This window comes from Rhinolophus ferrumequinum, chromosome 3, assembly GCF_004115265.2.
Source record: "Rhinolophus ferrumequinum isolate MPI-CBG mRhiFer1 chromosome 3, mRhiFer1_v1.p, whole genome shotgun sequence".
Classification (NCBI taxonomy): domain Eukaryota; kingdom Metazoa; phylum Chordata; class Mammalia; order Chiroptera; family Rhinolophidae; genus Rhinolophus; species Rhinolophus ferrumequinum.
Window position 1 is genome coordinate 7,402,250 of NC_046286.1, and position 14,833 is coordinate 7,417,082.

A 14,833-nucleotide genomic window follows, 5' to 3' on the forward strand; every position below is an offset into this window, starting at 1 on the left:
AAGACGGCAATGCAGGGCTTGTAGGGTGAGTCTGTTTCACAGAGCCTTCAGGAGCCTGGGCTATTCTCTAGGTCTTCATGGTCAAGGTGGCAAGTAGCACTCCAGCTACGACATCCACTTTCCAAGCAACAGGATGGATTAAAGAAGGGACAAAGAAAAAAGAATAAAGGAAATGTGCTGGTGGTGTTTTAAGGAAGGTTCCAGAAAGCTACCCCATAACATCTTCTCTTATGACTCACAGGCCAGAATTCAGTCCCGTGGTAGGTCTCAAGGGAGGCTGGGGGATTAGTCAATTCCAGGTAGCTATATGTCTGGCTCAAAATCAGGATTCTATTACTATGGAGGAAAAGGCGAATACATATTAAGATTCAAGTAGCAACCTCTACAATTAGAAATTCATAGTTGAAAATAGACGACTTTCCCATATGCATGTAGAGGGGATCTGACTTTGAAATTCAAGTGATTGTTCACAGTTAACCTTGGAATTTATTGTTACAAAACACGGGCAGTTGATCTACTTGATACTATTTGGACTGAGGCCGTTAATTGTTCCTGAGGCTGGCAGAGAAAACAACTAATCTGAACTAGTCTTCATTCAAAAATTCTGTTTTTCATTTATGTAGGAAGACAAGCATTTGCTGAAATATGTTTGATAACGATTAGAAAATTAATGAAACCTTTCAAACAAATGCCAGCATATTCTGACCTGCAGTTTATCCAGTGTTTCTGCAATCTAAATCTCTACAGTTCTACTTAAACAGGCCCTACCTCAGCTTTTATTCATCTGTGAAGGGACAGTGGCACAGATTCCTTGAATAGTGACCTCATTTGCTTCTAGAGGCTAGAGCCTCTTGTTGGCAGCATTTGGCTTGTCTTGGGTTGAACTTTGCACGTCCAACATCTTTGCAAAGCTTGAATGATTGGAGTGAGAAACTAAGCCCCAGTAACCGAGCCCTTCATACCTCTTATTGGGACTCCCAACACTCAATTCCTGGTTGGAGACCAAAGGTGGAATGAAGGTACAGTGGCCACCAAACCAAGAAGGGATCTTGAGACTGGAAAACGAGGCAGGCAAATCCATTGATTATAACAATTTGTTGTAGGGTAAGTTACAGGAAGATTGGGTCAGAGGGGAAGGTGACCGCCAAGTCTGCACAGGTAATCTGCGCTGCTAGAGAGTTGTTACTGTAAACGTTTCATAGTATGGCTGAACTACTCATGATCGACAAGACAAAGGGACCAGACCTCCTGTGGTCTCAACTATGAGACCTTGGTGCTGGCTGACACTCGTTGGGTCAGGGTTCAGAACGTGGGAACTAGAAAGAAATGGGGGCACACAAAGATGGAGTCAGCTTTGTTTACATCTACCTCTATACAGAGACAGTTTTGGAAGCTGCCGTAGACACCAAAGAGACGATTTTAGACTCATGATGAAAAAGATGAAATCCACACAGTCAGGAAACATAAAGCACGTTGCTACAAGACCAGCATCTTCTGAGCCTGTGCCCACTCGACACGATGGCTGCAGCACACCCACAGCTACAGCAAATCAAAGTTTCTCCTTATTTTGGCAAATGCTGAGTTAGAATTCTTGGATGCAAAGAGAACCCCTGTTCAGTTGGTTCAGCAGGTGGATTGTGAGCTGTGACTTCTGGGTGGTGAGCGTGACAGTCTCTGCTGGAATCTAACTGGTGGGAAGTCTGAGAGCCAGACCCTGAGGACACTGCTTTTGTTGTAGGGACACCAAACTTGTCTCAATAGTGACCCCACCACCCCTGTCCCACCCCACCAAGCCCTTCTCTTCAAACCACTGCTCTTCAAACTTTTTCCCATCCTTTTAACCTATGTCTTTATACCGTGTTTCCCCAAAAATAAGATCTAGCCAGACAATCAGCTCTACTGTGTCTTTTGGAGCAAAACTTAATATAAGACTGAGTCTTATTTTACTACAAGACTGGGAATATAATATAATATAATATAATATAATATAATATAATATAATATAATATAATAAACATATAATACCAGGTCTTATATTAAGTTTTGCTCAAAAGACGCATTAGAGGTGATTGTCCAGCTAGGTCTTATTTTTGGGAAAACACGGTATTTAATGTGGGTTTCTTAAAGACAGGATACAGTTGGGTCTTGATCTCCAGTCCACTCTGACAATCTCTTGTTTTTAGTTGGTGCATTTAGACCATTTATAATTAATATAGTGGATTTAGGTCTACCATTTTATTTGTTTTCTGTTTTTCTATTCCTCTCTCCCCCATTTCCTGCCACCGTTTAGATTATTTGAATATATTTCAGGTATTCTAATATAGCTATTGACCTTTGGATATATATCTTTGTATTTTTTTAAAAAAGCTGCTCTAAGAATTACAATATACGAGGTCAGACAATAAGTTTGCGAACTCATCCTGGAAAAAGTGCTACATACCTCATTGCTGAATATCACCACGGTCACCTTCGAAGTACTCCCCTTAGGAAGCTATGAACTGATGCCAGTGCCTAGTCCACCCTTCAAAGCAATTTTGGAACTTTTTTTCTGGAATGGCCGTCAGAGCTGTCATCGTATTACCCTTGATGTCCTGAATGTCATCCAAATGTCTTCCTTTCAATATTTCCTTTTATCTTCAGGTAAAGAAAGAAGTCATTGGAGGCCAGATCAGGTGAGTAGGGAGGGTGTCCCAATACAGTTTGTCTACTGGCTAAAAACTCCCTCACAGACAGTGCCATGTGACCTGGTCCATTGTCGTGATGCCAGAGCCATGAATTGCTGGCGAAAAGTTCAGGTCGTCTAACGTTTTTGTGCTGCCTTTTCAGCATTTCCAAATAGTAAACTTGGTTAACTGTTTGTCCAGTTGGTACAAATTCATAATGAAGAATCCCTCTGATATCAAAAAAGGTTAGCAACATCCTTGCAACAAAGTTCGCGAACTTAATTGTTGGGCCTCCTACATACCTTACTGCTTACAGTCCATATACAGTCTATAGTTAATATTTTATCACTTCAAGTAAAATGTTGAAGCCTTACAACCATATAGATACTTTTACCCTCCCCCTTTTATATGATAGTTGTTATATGAATTATGTCAACATGCATTGAAAGCCTGACCAGATACTGCTACAATTTCTGCTCTCAATAGTTAATATTTAAAAGAACTTAAGAGGAGACATTCACTATTTATGTTTCTCCTTCATTCCTTAAATTCTAAGTTTCCCTCCGATATTATTTCCCCTTCAGCCTGAAAATCTCTTGAGCATTTCTCATAGAGCAGGTGTGCTAACAAGTAGTTCTCCTTCATCTGAGAATCGTCTTTATTTTGCCTTCATTCCTGTATATATTTTTTCTGGATATAGTTATTTTCTTTTGGCACTTCAACTGTCTTCTTGCTTCCACAGTTTCTGATGAGAAATCCAGACTCTTTGAAATCATCGTTCCACATTTAATTCATCACTTTACAATTGCTTTTCTTAAAAATTGTGGCAAAATGTACGTAACACAAAATTTGCCATCTTAACTATTTTTAAGTGTACAGTTTGGTAGCGTTGAGTACATTCACATTGTTGTGTGACTATCACCACCATCCATCTCCAGAACTCTTCTTGTAAAACTGAAACTCTGTACCAATTAAACAGCAATTCCCTACTTCCTCCTACCCGCAGCCCCTGGCAACCACCATTCTACTTTCTGTCTCTATGAATTTGACTAGGCACCTCATATAAGTGAAATAATACATTATTTGGCTTTTGGTGACTGGCTTATTTCATTTAGCATATGTTCTCAAGGTTCATCTGTGTGGTAGCATATATCAGAATTTCCTTCCTTTATAAAGGCTGAATAATATTCCATTGTATGTGTATACCATATTTTGTTTTTCCATTCATCTGTCACTAGTCAGTTGGCTTACTTCCTTTTTTTTTTTTTTTTTTGTTTGCTATTGCTGCTATGATCATAGGTGTATAAATATCTTTTTGAGACCCTGCTTTCAATTCTTGTGGGTATATACCCAGAAGTGGAATTGCTGAATCATCTGGTAATTCTATTTTTACTATTCTGAGGAACCATTATATTGTTTCTCAAACTGCTTTTAATATACGTTTTTTATTTTTCTTTGGGTTTAATTGTGTGTCTGAGTAGAGGTTATTTTTGTGTGTGTGTTTTGTAGTTTTTTGTTTGTTTGTTTTTTGTATTTATTCTGTTTGGAGGTCACTGAGTTTCTTCAATCTATAATTTTATGTCTGTCACCAAATTTGAAAAGCGTTCAGCTATTATTTCCTCAAAAAAAAAATTTATATATATATATATAATTTTCCCCCCTGCATTAACCTCTTACTCTTCCCCTGGTACTCCAATTATGTGAATGTGTGGACCCACAGTCCCTAAGTCTCTGTTCATTATTTCTTCAGTATTTTGTTGTTGTTATTCTTCAGATTACTTTCTCTTCATCTATCTTCAAGTTCATTCACTCCTTTTCTGTCATCTCCATTCTACTATTAAGCCCCTACAGTGATTTTTTAAAATTACAGATATTGTGGTTTTGGGTTCTAATATTTCCATTTGGTTCTTTTTATAGTTACTATTTCTCTGCTGAGAACTTCTATCTTTCCTTTTATTTCAAGTGTGTTTACTTTTACTTCATAGAGCATAGTTATAATACCTGTTCTAAATCTTTGTCTGACAGTTCCAACAGCTGGGTCATATTGGGGTTGGCATCTTTTCTATCACCTTTCTCATAAAAATTGATCACATTTTCCTAGGTCTTTGTATGTTGAGTAATTTTGGATTGCATCTTGGACATACTAAATATATTGTGTGAGACTCTGAGTCTTGTTAAAACTCTCTAGAGCCAGGAACAGCAAACTGGCCTTCAGGCTAAATCCAACCTTCCTCCTGTTTTTAGAAATAAAGTTTTATTGTCCCAGGTTTTGGCACCAAAAAAAAAGTTTTATTGGAATACACAGCCATACTTATTCATTTACATATTGTCTATGGCTGCTTTGTAACTACAACAGCAGAATTGAGTAGTTGTAATATACCGTATGACCCACAAAGCTTAAAATATTTACCATCTGGCCCTTTATGAAATATATTTGCTGAACCCTGCTCTTGAAAGGGTTGACTTTGTTTTGGTTTAGCAGGCAATCTATCCTGTTCAAACTGCAAGTTCTGTCTCATCTTCTGTGGGCCATTGTTCCAAAGTCACTTCAGTATTTCAGAGACTGCTATGCTGCTTTGGGTTTGTTTTGACCATGCAAAACTTGTGCAATTTCATACCTGAGAATTAGGGGACCCCCTTCTCTAGCTGACTTCTCTCTGGGATTCCCCCTGCACTCTGGCTCACAGGTGCTCTGTTTCCTCATCAACCAGCCAGAATGAGTGTTTCTTATGAAAGTTCTGCCTATACTGCTGCCACCACTGCTGCATAATTGAGGCCTGCCCTTGGGACAGGTCTGGGAGAGAGAAAAAATTTAATTGTAATTCTTCCCCCATCCCAAATTCTCTGGCTGGCAGGGACCGATTTCCCAAGTACTCTGGTCAAGAGAGGTGGTATGTGTGACATACGAAGAAATATATCTTTGATCTCTGCCCCCAGTTCCTGACACAGACTCCTAAAACCCTTGGAATTTCCTGAGTGACAGGAGCATCTTTTGCTCTAATGAGGCCACTCTGGGTGGGCTCCTGGATGGCTTAGGATGGGGGCTGGTCACCAGAAGACCAAGCTACAATGAGAAACTTGGAACTTTCAGGTCTACCCCCATCCTCTGAGGATGGGAAAAGGGCTGAGGACTGACTTAATCAATTATGGCTACGTGATGACGCCTCCATAAAAAAAATAAAAATAAAAAAATGCTCCCCGAAGAGTTTCAGTGGGCTTCCAGGGGGGTGAACACATCCATGTACCAGAGAAGTGGTCCATGCCAACTCCACGGAGACAGAAGCTCCTGTGCTCAGAACCTTCCAGACCTCTCCCTACATGCGTCTTCATCTGGCTCTTCTTTATATTCAGTTGATGCAAAAGTAATTGCAGTTTAAAAGGTTAAAAATAATTCCAAAAACCGCAATTACTTTTGCACCAGCCTAATAATAAACTAAACATAACTGTTTCCCTGAGTTCTGTGAGCCATTATAGCGAGTTACCCAACCTGAGGAAGGGGTTGTGGGAACCCCCAGTTTATAGCTAGTTGGTCCGAAGTACAGGTGACAACCTGAGCTGCACCTGGCATCTGAAAGGAGGGCAATCTTGTGTGACACACCTGTGGGGTCTGCACTATCTCCAGGTAGTTAGTGTCAGAATTGAATTGTAGGACACCCAGTTGGTGTCCGGACAGTTAGAGAATTGGTTGGTGTGGAAAAATATATATATATATTTGGTATCAGATATATGTGAGTGGAAGAAACGAGTTGTTTCTCTCTCAGAGTTTTACTGCTGTGAAGCTCCCCAGCCAGGACCTACTTTCAGGTCAAAGCTGTGAAAGAAAAAAAAAAATTTGAGAAACGTACCCCGTACTGAGAGCTTCTTCCAGCTTTGACTCCGCCGCCCATATATGCCTGCTTGTTTACTTTTCAGAGTTCTTAGGTAGTTGTATTTTGTCCAGAATTTTGAGTTGTATTTAGTGGCAGAGAGAGGCTGCAGCGGGCTCGCTTCATCTTGCCTAGCACCAGAAATCCTCCAAATGTTTTTAACCACAACCTACAGTAAAAAACACATTTTATGGAGCAGCTCAACGGCTCAGTTGGTTAAAGCATGAACTCTGAACAGGGTTGCTGATTCGATTCCCACATGGGCCAGTGAGCTGCGCCCTCCACAACCAGATTGAAGACAACGAGCTGCCGCTGAGCTTCCGGGGGAGCATCTGGATGGCTCAGTTGGTTAGAGCGCAAGCTCTCAACAACAAGGTTGCCGGTTCAATTCCCTCATGGGATGGTGGGCTGTGCCCCCCGCAACTAAGATTGAAAGCGGCAACTGGACTTGTTGCTGAGCTGCGCCCTCCACAACTAGAATGAAGGGCAAACGACTTGGAGCTGATGGACCCTGGAGAAGCACGCTGTTCCCCAATATTCCCCAATAAAATTTAAAAAGCAAAAAACACACACACATTTTACACTGAGTCCAGTACACAAAGACATATGGTGGTCACAAAGATGAGTGCCATTTCACAAACAATACTGACCTTCAACTATGTGTGATGGCCTCTGACCTGCTCTATTGTATTCCGTTTTTCCAAAATGCTGATCAAGACTCATTACTAAGTATTATTAACCTGAGTTTGAAAAACACAGCTCTAAACATTATTACTGAAATGAGAGACAGAAGCCTGCTACTAGCTGAAAGAATCTTAAGCACATTTCAACAAATCCTGAATAGTAGTATTTACTGGTAGTGCAGTAAATTTCTGAGTCAAAAAAAAAAAAAGTGATGAGAATTGCATTATAATCTTGGACTGTAGAATTCAGTTTCCTGCCACACTTTCCCCTTTTCCCAGCCCTGGACTAACATGAATCCAGTTAGGGATCTTTGTGATTTTTGTTGTGCAGAAATAGCCAACTCAGTGTGATGTGATTCAATTGTAAATCACTCCAAGCCTAATTTTGTATTAGGCACTTGATACCATGTATTACTTGCAAAAATAAAAACCTGAAGCCAACTCTGCAGTGAGAGAAAAACAAGGTAGTAATTATTGATGCCTAATTCCCACTGCCTTCTTTCTCTCCCTCTTGCCTACCGCTTTCCCTCCTTTTCCCTCCCCCTCCTCAATAAAACCAGATGGGTAATAAATATTTGAACTGGATACTGATCCTTGGCAAGTTAAAGGATGTGAGTGCTTAAAGAAACATCTAGGGCCCCAACCAAAAAGGAGGTGGTTTCCTACAGTACTAATTTCAAGCACCTCCAAAACATCTACCTTAATTACTGATTACAGATACCTCCAGAATGTAATAAACTTGATGACTCATTATAAGTGCTTCCAAAATATAATACATTTGATTAAAGGTACCAGAAATACCTTCCGACTCAGTACTTGAAACCCTGTGTTTACATAAAATAGCACTAATACACAATCTGTCCAAAGCAGATGGTCCCTTTTTCCCTCTTCACCTACTTCTGTTTTTCTAAAACATTTTCCTTTGAAAAGTAGAAGACATCTTTCCCTAATTCCTTCAGCATAGAGTCTTACGTTTGGGGGTAGGTGGAAAAGAGATGGCGATAGAACAAATGAGTAAGAGAAAAGGTAGAGTGAAAGAGAATGTGGAGCCATCAGCCCCACCTGCCCACCCCGAGACACACACACATACACACACACACACACACACTAAGGCTGGATCACCCCATGTGGGCTTTCACCTCCCCTAGTCACCCTGAATGCCTCGATGCCTCCGAGTCTAGGGAATCCATCTGTGCCCTCGCTGCCCACCCTACCCCCAAGATGACTAAATGCACCAATATATCAAACAGTTGGCCTGTGATCCCAAGATTAGAGAGTACTTGAGGAGAAACAACAGGACTTCTTCGCTTGAGATGTTACATCAAGACCCCTTTCTTCTCTGCCCAGTCTTTTGAAAACATAATGACAAGGTTCCACATCACCCTTATTGAACCTCACACAGAGACTCACACTTGAAATCAACGGGCAGAGCTGTGACCCCCAAAGTGGGTCAGTCCTTGCTCACAGAGGAAATGATTTAATCTAAAAAACCCATCTTTCTTGGGGATGGGTATTAAAAGAATCTAAAATTGATTGAAGGGATTTCTGCTTTATAGCTTCACCAATTTAAAGACGGGAAAACATCTTGTTTTCGTGTCTCTTAGACAAGAGAACAGAAAAGGCATTGGGAGATAGTTTATACCTGCAGGAGGTGGCTTCTGAAAAAGCTGACACTCCATTCTTCTACAATAGCTAACAAATATTGGATACTTACTAGGTACCAAGCCTATCTTACGGGAATTAACCAAATTCATCCTCACAACAATCCTATAAGTTAAGTGCTATCCTTATCACCCTCATCTTACACATGGGGAAACTGAGACTTGGAGAAGTCAAGTAACTTGCTCAAGGTCTCATATCCAGTAAAGAGCAGGGCTGGGATTTGAGCCCCCGCGACCTGGCTCCAGACCCCACACACCTCACTCCCATTCTATAGTAGCCTCTAGTTTACCCGAGTTGAGAAGGGCTGGCCTCACACCAAAGTCACACTGGGAGCAAAATGTGATCATGTGCCCCACCTCGATTTCAGGGAGATTCAAAAAAAGGAAAAAGGAGAGGGAGAGAAAGAGAAGGCTTTGTCATGATCATCATTTTAATTCTTTAACTTGAGTTCTAAAGTCTGCCAGAGACAGCTAACTGTCCACCAAAATTCATGCTCCCTTTTCTGTAGTATGGAGGGTTTTTTTTCCTGGGAACTGGCTAACCAACCAGGGACTACATTTCCCAACCTTCCTTGGATCTAGGTGGGATTATATGACCAGTTCTTTCCAATAAAATGTGAGCAGAAGGAATATAGGATGCTTCTGGGACAAGAAAGTTAAAAAGTAGATGTGCCTCCTTCATTCTCTCTTGCTGTTTTGCTTTCTGGATGCAAAAGACTCCAAGCCCTGGAGAACAGAGAAGCCACAAGATGACAGGTAGTCTGACTTCCTGAATGATTTGATAGAACGCTGTCCGCCGACCAGAAACCCTGCACTGAACAATTATGAAAGAAACTTCTGTGTTAAACCACTGAAATTTGGGGTTTGTATGCTATAGCAGCTAGCATTACCCTAATATTAAAGCAGAAAACCAAGGACTGTTCAGCCAACCCCCCTTTTCCTGTTGCAGATCTTGATGCCTAACGAACGATCTCCAGACAATGGAGATTAACACACCATTGTATGATGCTCACAGACTCAGATGGGGCACGACACGGACGACTTGGATCTACTCCACGATGTCTGGGACCTCAGCTGGAAAGAGGCAAAAGGCCGGGGTGACTCATGCTCAGAGGCCTGGTATTGTCTAGAGGAACCTTCATTCCCGTGTCTGGCAGTTGATGCTGGATGTCTGTTGGGACCTCCGTTGGAGCTGTCAGAACATCCTCTTCATGTGTTCTCTCCACTTCCTTACAGTCATCTCAAGAAGGAAAATTGGAAGGGAAGGGGAGCAGAATGTAGAAAAGCAAGTAGGGTGTTCTCTATAGCTGTGGATCTGACATACGTCTCATTACATATACTCAAGTTGAGGAATGTTAGAGTTGAAAATGGAGAAGCTTGGGGAAGGGGAAAAGGAAAATGACACGAGGAGGAAGCTGACTGGGTTCCAAGAGCGTCCCCCAAAGGCCAGGTGGAAGCTGTAACACCTTTAATGGCATAGCATCACTTCTCCTGGAGTCACATGCCCACCTAGATTCAAGGGGAGGAAGTATAGACACCATCTTGCAACGTGAGGAGTGTCAAGGTCACCTTGTAAGAGCACGTGGCATGGTGATCTTGTTGTATTCATCTTGGAAAATAATCTGCCACACTTTCTTTCCACCTTTCTCTCCCCCTTTCCTTTTCATCTTGCCATGTGCTTCCTCCTCTTGTCATTTTCCTTTTCCCCTTCCCAAGCTTCTCCATTTTCAACTCCAACATTCCTCAACTTGAGTGTATGTAACGAGACATGTGTCAGATCCACAGCTATAGAGAACACCCTACTTGCTTTTCTACATTCTGCTCCCCTTCCCTTCCAGTTTTCCTTCTTGAGATGACTGTAAGGCAAGGTTTCTCAACCTTACTGCTACTGACATTTTGGACTAGATAATTCCATGGTGGGGGCGATCTTGTAATTTGTAGAATGTTTTGCAGCATCCCTGCCTTTTATTCACTAGATGCCAGTAGTACCCTTGCCTCTGTCATAATCAAAAACATCCCCAGGCATTGCCAAATATCCTCTGGGGGGCAAAATCACCCCCAGTTGAGAATCACTGTTATAAGGGAATATATAGGGGCAATAGAGTTAATAAAATCCCCAAATCTTAGAAGGCAGTGTCTCCAAACTGTTTTGATCATGTACTCTTAGCAACAAAACAAAATCTGAGCACAGCCCAATATATATGCATATTTATTTATTTATTCATATAAAGTCTATACATACTATCCTCTATGTTGTTCTTTTATGTAAGTACAAAATATTCACAAAAGTGACATATTTAAAAGAATGGGATAAAAACCTAATTAGACATCCTGATACATTCTTTCCACAAGAAAATGGATCATCTTGTGTACTCTCTGGGATATGGCCATACCACCTTAGAGAGTACTGAAAGACGGTAATGAGTGCTGCCTTAGGGGCTAGATAAGTCCAGGCTTACAGTCTTGGCTTTAGTTCCCTGCACTGCCATTTACTAGTTGAGTTATATTCATTTGTTCAATAAAAATGTCAGGAATACAATGGAAAACAAGACACAACCCTCAAGAAGCTAATGGTGGGCAGCCAGATGGCTCAGTTGGTTAGAATGTGAGCTCTTAACAACAAGGTTGCCGGTTCAATTCCCACATGGGATGGTGGGCTGCGCCCCCTGCAACTAAGATTGAAAATGGCGACTGGACTTGGAGCTGAGCTACGCCCTCAACAACTAGATTGAAGGACAACTTGGAGCTGATGGGCCCTGGGAAACACACTGTTCCCTTTTATTCCCCAGTAAAATTTAAAAAAAAAGAAGAAGAAGCTAATGGTAAGGAGACCTTGGACAACCTAGGTTCCTCATAGGTTAATAGGGATATCTTGCAGGATGGAACTGAGAATTAAGTAAGATAATATATAAAAGCATGTAACAGGTGCTCAAAAATGGTCCCCACTAATTCACTGTAAGGCTGTTTGTGATAACGAAAGACTGGAAAGACTCAAACTATACATCAACAAAGAACTGGTTGAATAAACAATGGTACATCTTCACCATGGAGTAATACACAACTATAAAGAGCAAGGAGGAATACATGTATATATGGCTAGGGACTGATTCCAGGATATATTGTTAAATAAAACAAGCAAGGTGTGGGAGGGTGGGAGAGAGGCCTTAAAATTATTCTCTATGATAGTATAATGTGTGACACTATGCATTTGCCAAAACTCATAGAACCTTACATTAGAAAGAGTGAACCTTAATGTACATAAATTTTAAAAAATCATCTAAGAGGTCAAGGGATCTCAGATAGAATGCAGGCTTTGACTAAAGAATCTAACTAGAAAATAACCTCTCTGAAGAGGGTGGGGGGAAAGGGTGCTGACCTAAGTAACTCTGTAATTGAATTCTGTAAGACTAAAGGCAAAATACCTGCACATACGTAGTCTAACTCTAGTTGATAAAGTTGTTGCCCACAGGTGTATGGGTTAACAATTCTGAAGCCCCTGTGCACACATACTGGAAATGATAATTAAGTAAATGGATAGCCGATGGTGGGAGCCAGGTTTCTCACGTTTGGAGTGGAGGATTACAGACAAGCAAAGGGGGATGACTAGAATGATCCAGGTGCCAGGTGACAATACATTAGAGTTATAAGAAATCAGTATGCACACATTTAGATTAAAGATGGAAATGGGGAGTTGTGTATATTTACGAGTAATCCTTTGCTTTCTTTCTCCTCTTTCTGGAACCCCTATGATGGAAAGATTGTTATGCTCATATGCATATGTATTTATATTATTACATACATACATAAAATATACATGCATACACACATAAATATTCATAGATATGTGGACATAAAGGGGTTAGTATTCACACATATTTTTCCTAGATCTGTCAGCTGAGAGCCTACAAGTAATGACATCCCAGCGGCAACAAGCACACCTAGTACCCAGATCTTGGTTTCTGATACCATTTTCTAATAAAAGGAACCAGGGATCCTTGGGAAAATGGCTGATTCTAGGTTTAGAGGATCTTGTGCCAGAAAGTAAGGAAGTGCTCAATAAAACATAATGATGGGAGTATGTATGTCAAAGGGACAATGTAGCTAAAGTAGGAACAATTTGATTAAAAAATAAAGTGGTATTGGATTATAACGCAAAGTATAAAGTAAGTATCTATGAGTCCATACTGCTATAAATAAATAATTCAATAAATAAATGGGGGAGAAAAGACAAATCTCCTGTGTAGAAGAATTTCAAATAACTTACATGGATAACCTGCCCTTAAGGAAGTAAGGCGTAACTGCTCACTCCTTAAATGTGGGCTGTGCATAATGACTTCACTCCAAAGAGCAGAGTAGGGGAAAGTGGGTAAAGAGTAACTACACTACCTAAGCCACGTGATCAAGATCAACATCAACAGCAATAACTGGCGTTGATAACTTTTACCCTTAACATGATCTGACGAGAATGGCATTTTACCTCTGTAGTCTTCCTTCTCAAAACCTATAGCCATAGTCTAATTACGAGAAAAACATAAGAGACATCCCAGTTGAGTGACATTCTACAAAATACCTGGCCACTACTCCTCAAAACTGCCAAGGTCATCGAAAACAAGAAAAGTCTAAGAAACTATCACAGCCAAGAAGAGCCTAAGGAGACATGCCAGGTAAATGTCAGGATGGCCTCTGGGTGCACTTGCTGTTCCTGGGACAGAGCACTAAGGTGGGGTACAGGCACCAACAGATACAAATCCAAGCTTAGGGAATCATCTGTGTGAGAGTGCAGTTATGGCACCCACTAAGTTTCCTGACCCTTTGTGACATCACAGGCCACAATTCTTCATCTGACAGTGCCACACATTTAAAACGCTCCAGGCTGGAGTTGTAACCATGATTAGGAAATTAGGTTCTGGAAACAGTCCTCAACCAGCATCCTACTCCACCCTTTGTTACTTTGGGAAGATTATCAAACCTTTCTGTGTCTCTTTTCACATCACCCCTAAAGTAGAAATTACAATTGTAACCTTTATAATTATATTGTTAGTGAGGAGCAAATAAGATAAAGCATGTAGGGAGCTTAGCCCAATACTTAGCACTTAGCTCTCGATAAATGTTAGCCATTTACTATGGTAGTTTTTATGATTCACTTATTGTATGTATTTTCTCCTGACAAAATTTAAGAAAATTGTTAACTACGTATTGAAAAATTGAAAAGACATAAAAGGGCGTTGAGTTATCACTGAGGAACTCACTACAGGGAGCAGCTATCACACTATATTGGGGAATCAAAAGAAGGAGTTTGAGGGTTTTTTCTTTTCTTTTTTCCCCATATATATCTTTTTTTCCATCTCTTTATTTTTTGAGCTTTTTTTAAAAATTAACAGCTTTATTGAGGATAATTTACATACCATAAAATTCATCCACTATAAGTATATGTGTGCTTCAATGACTTTTTAGTAAATGTACACAATTGTGCAATCATCACCACAATCCAGTTTTAGAACATTTCTATCACCTTCCAAAATTCTCTCAAGTCTGTTTGCATTCCATCCCTGTTCCCGCACCTAGCCCCAAGTAACTGATTTCTGCCTCGATAGATTTGCCTAGTATACGTTTCTTCTTCTCCTCTTTTTTTTCCCCTAATCCAGTAGTAAAAGGAGGTCATGCAAAATAGATGCTATTTAGGAAAAGATTTACTATTCAAAAATTACCGCAACTTTAACGTTGTTTAAAAGATGGTTTTTGAGGCGGCAAAGACTGGGGCGGTGGTTCTAGAGAAGGCGAGGAGAGTCAGACGTGAGAATTAAGAATCCCTCGCCCGACCCCCACCCCACCTGGGCTAGGTGCCTGCACACCACCTGAGGTTACGTAGCTCCCTCTTCGCAAGCGCCAGCCCGGCCGCAGGCTTTCTCTCGCGCAGGCGCAGTGATTCCGGCTTGCTGGCCTGGGGCGGGATGGGCGCG

General features: G+C 40.9%; 1 long non-coding RNA gene across 1 annotated transcript; it reads right to left on the bottom strand.

The window, feature by feature from the left end:
- Positions 1-16: 16 nt before the first annotated feature.
- Positions 17-14,805, bottom strand: LOC117018180 (uncharacterized). Its single transcript, XR_004422184.1, has 3 exons — positions 14,729-14,805; positions 6,509-6,698; positions 17-117 (listed from the first exon to the last, which is right to left on the bottom strand). It is a non-coding gene; the product is annotated as an uncharacterized LOC117018180 (long non-coding RNA).
- Between the last annotated feature and the right edge of the window lie 28 nt (positions 14,806-14,833).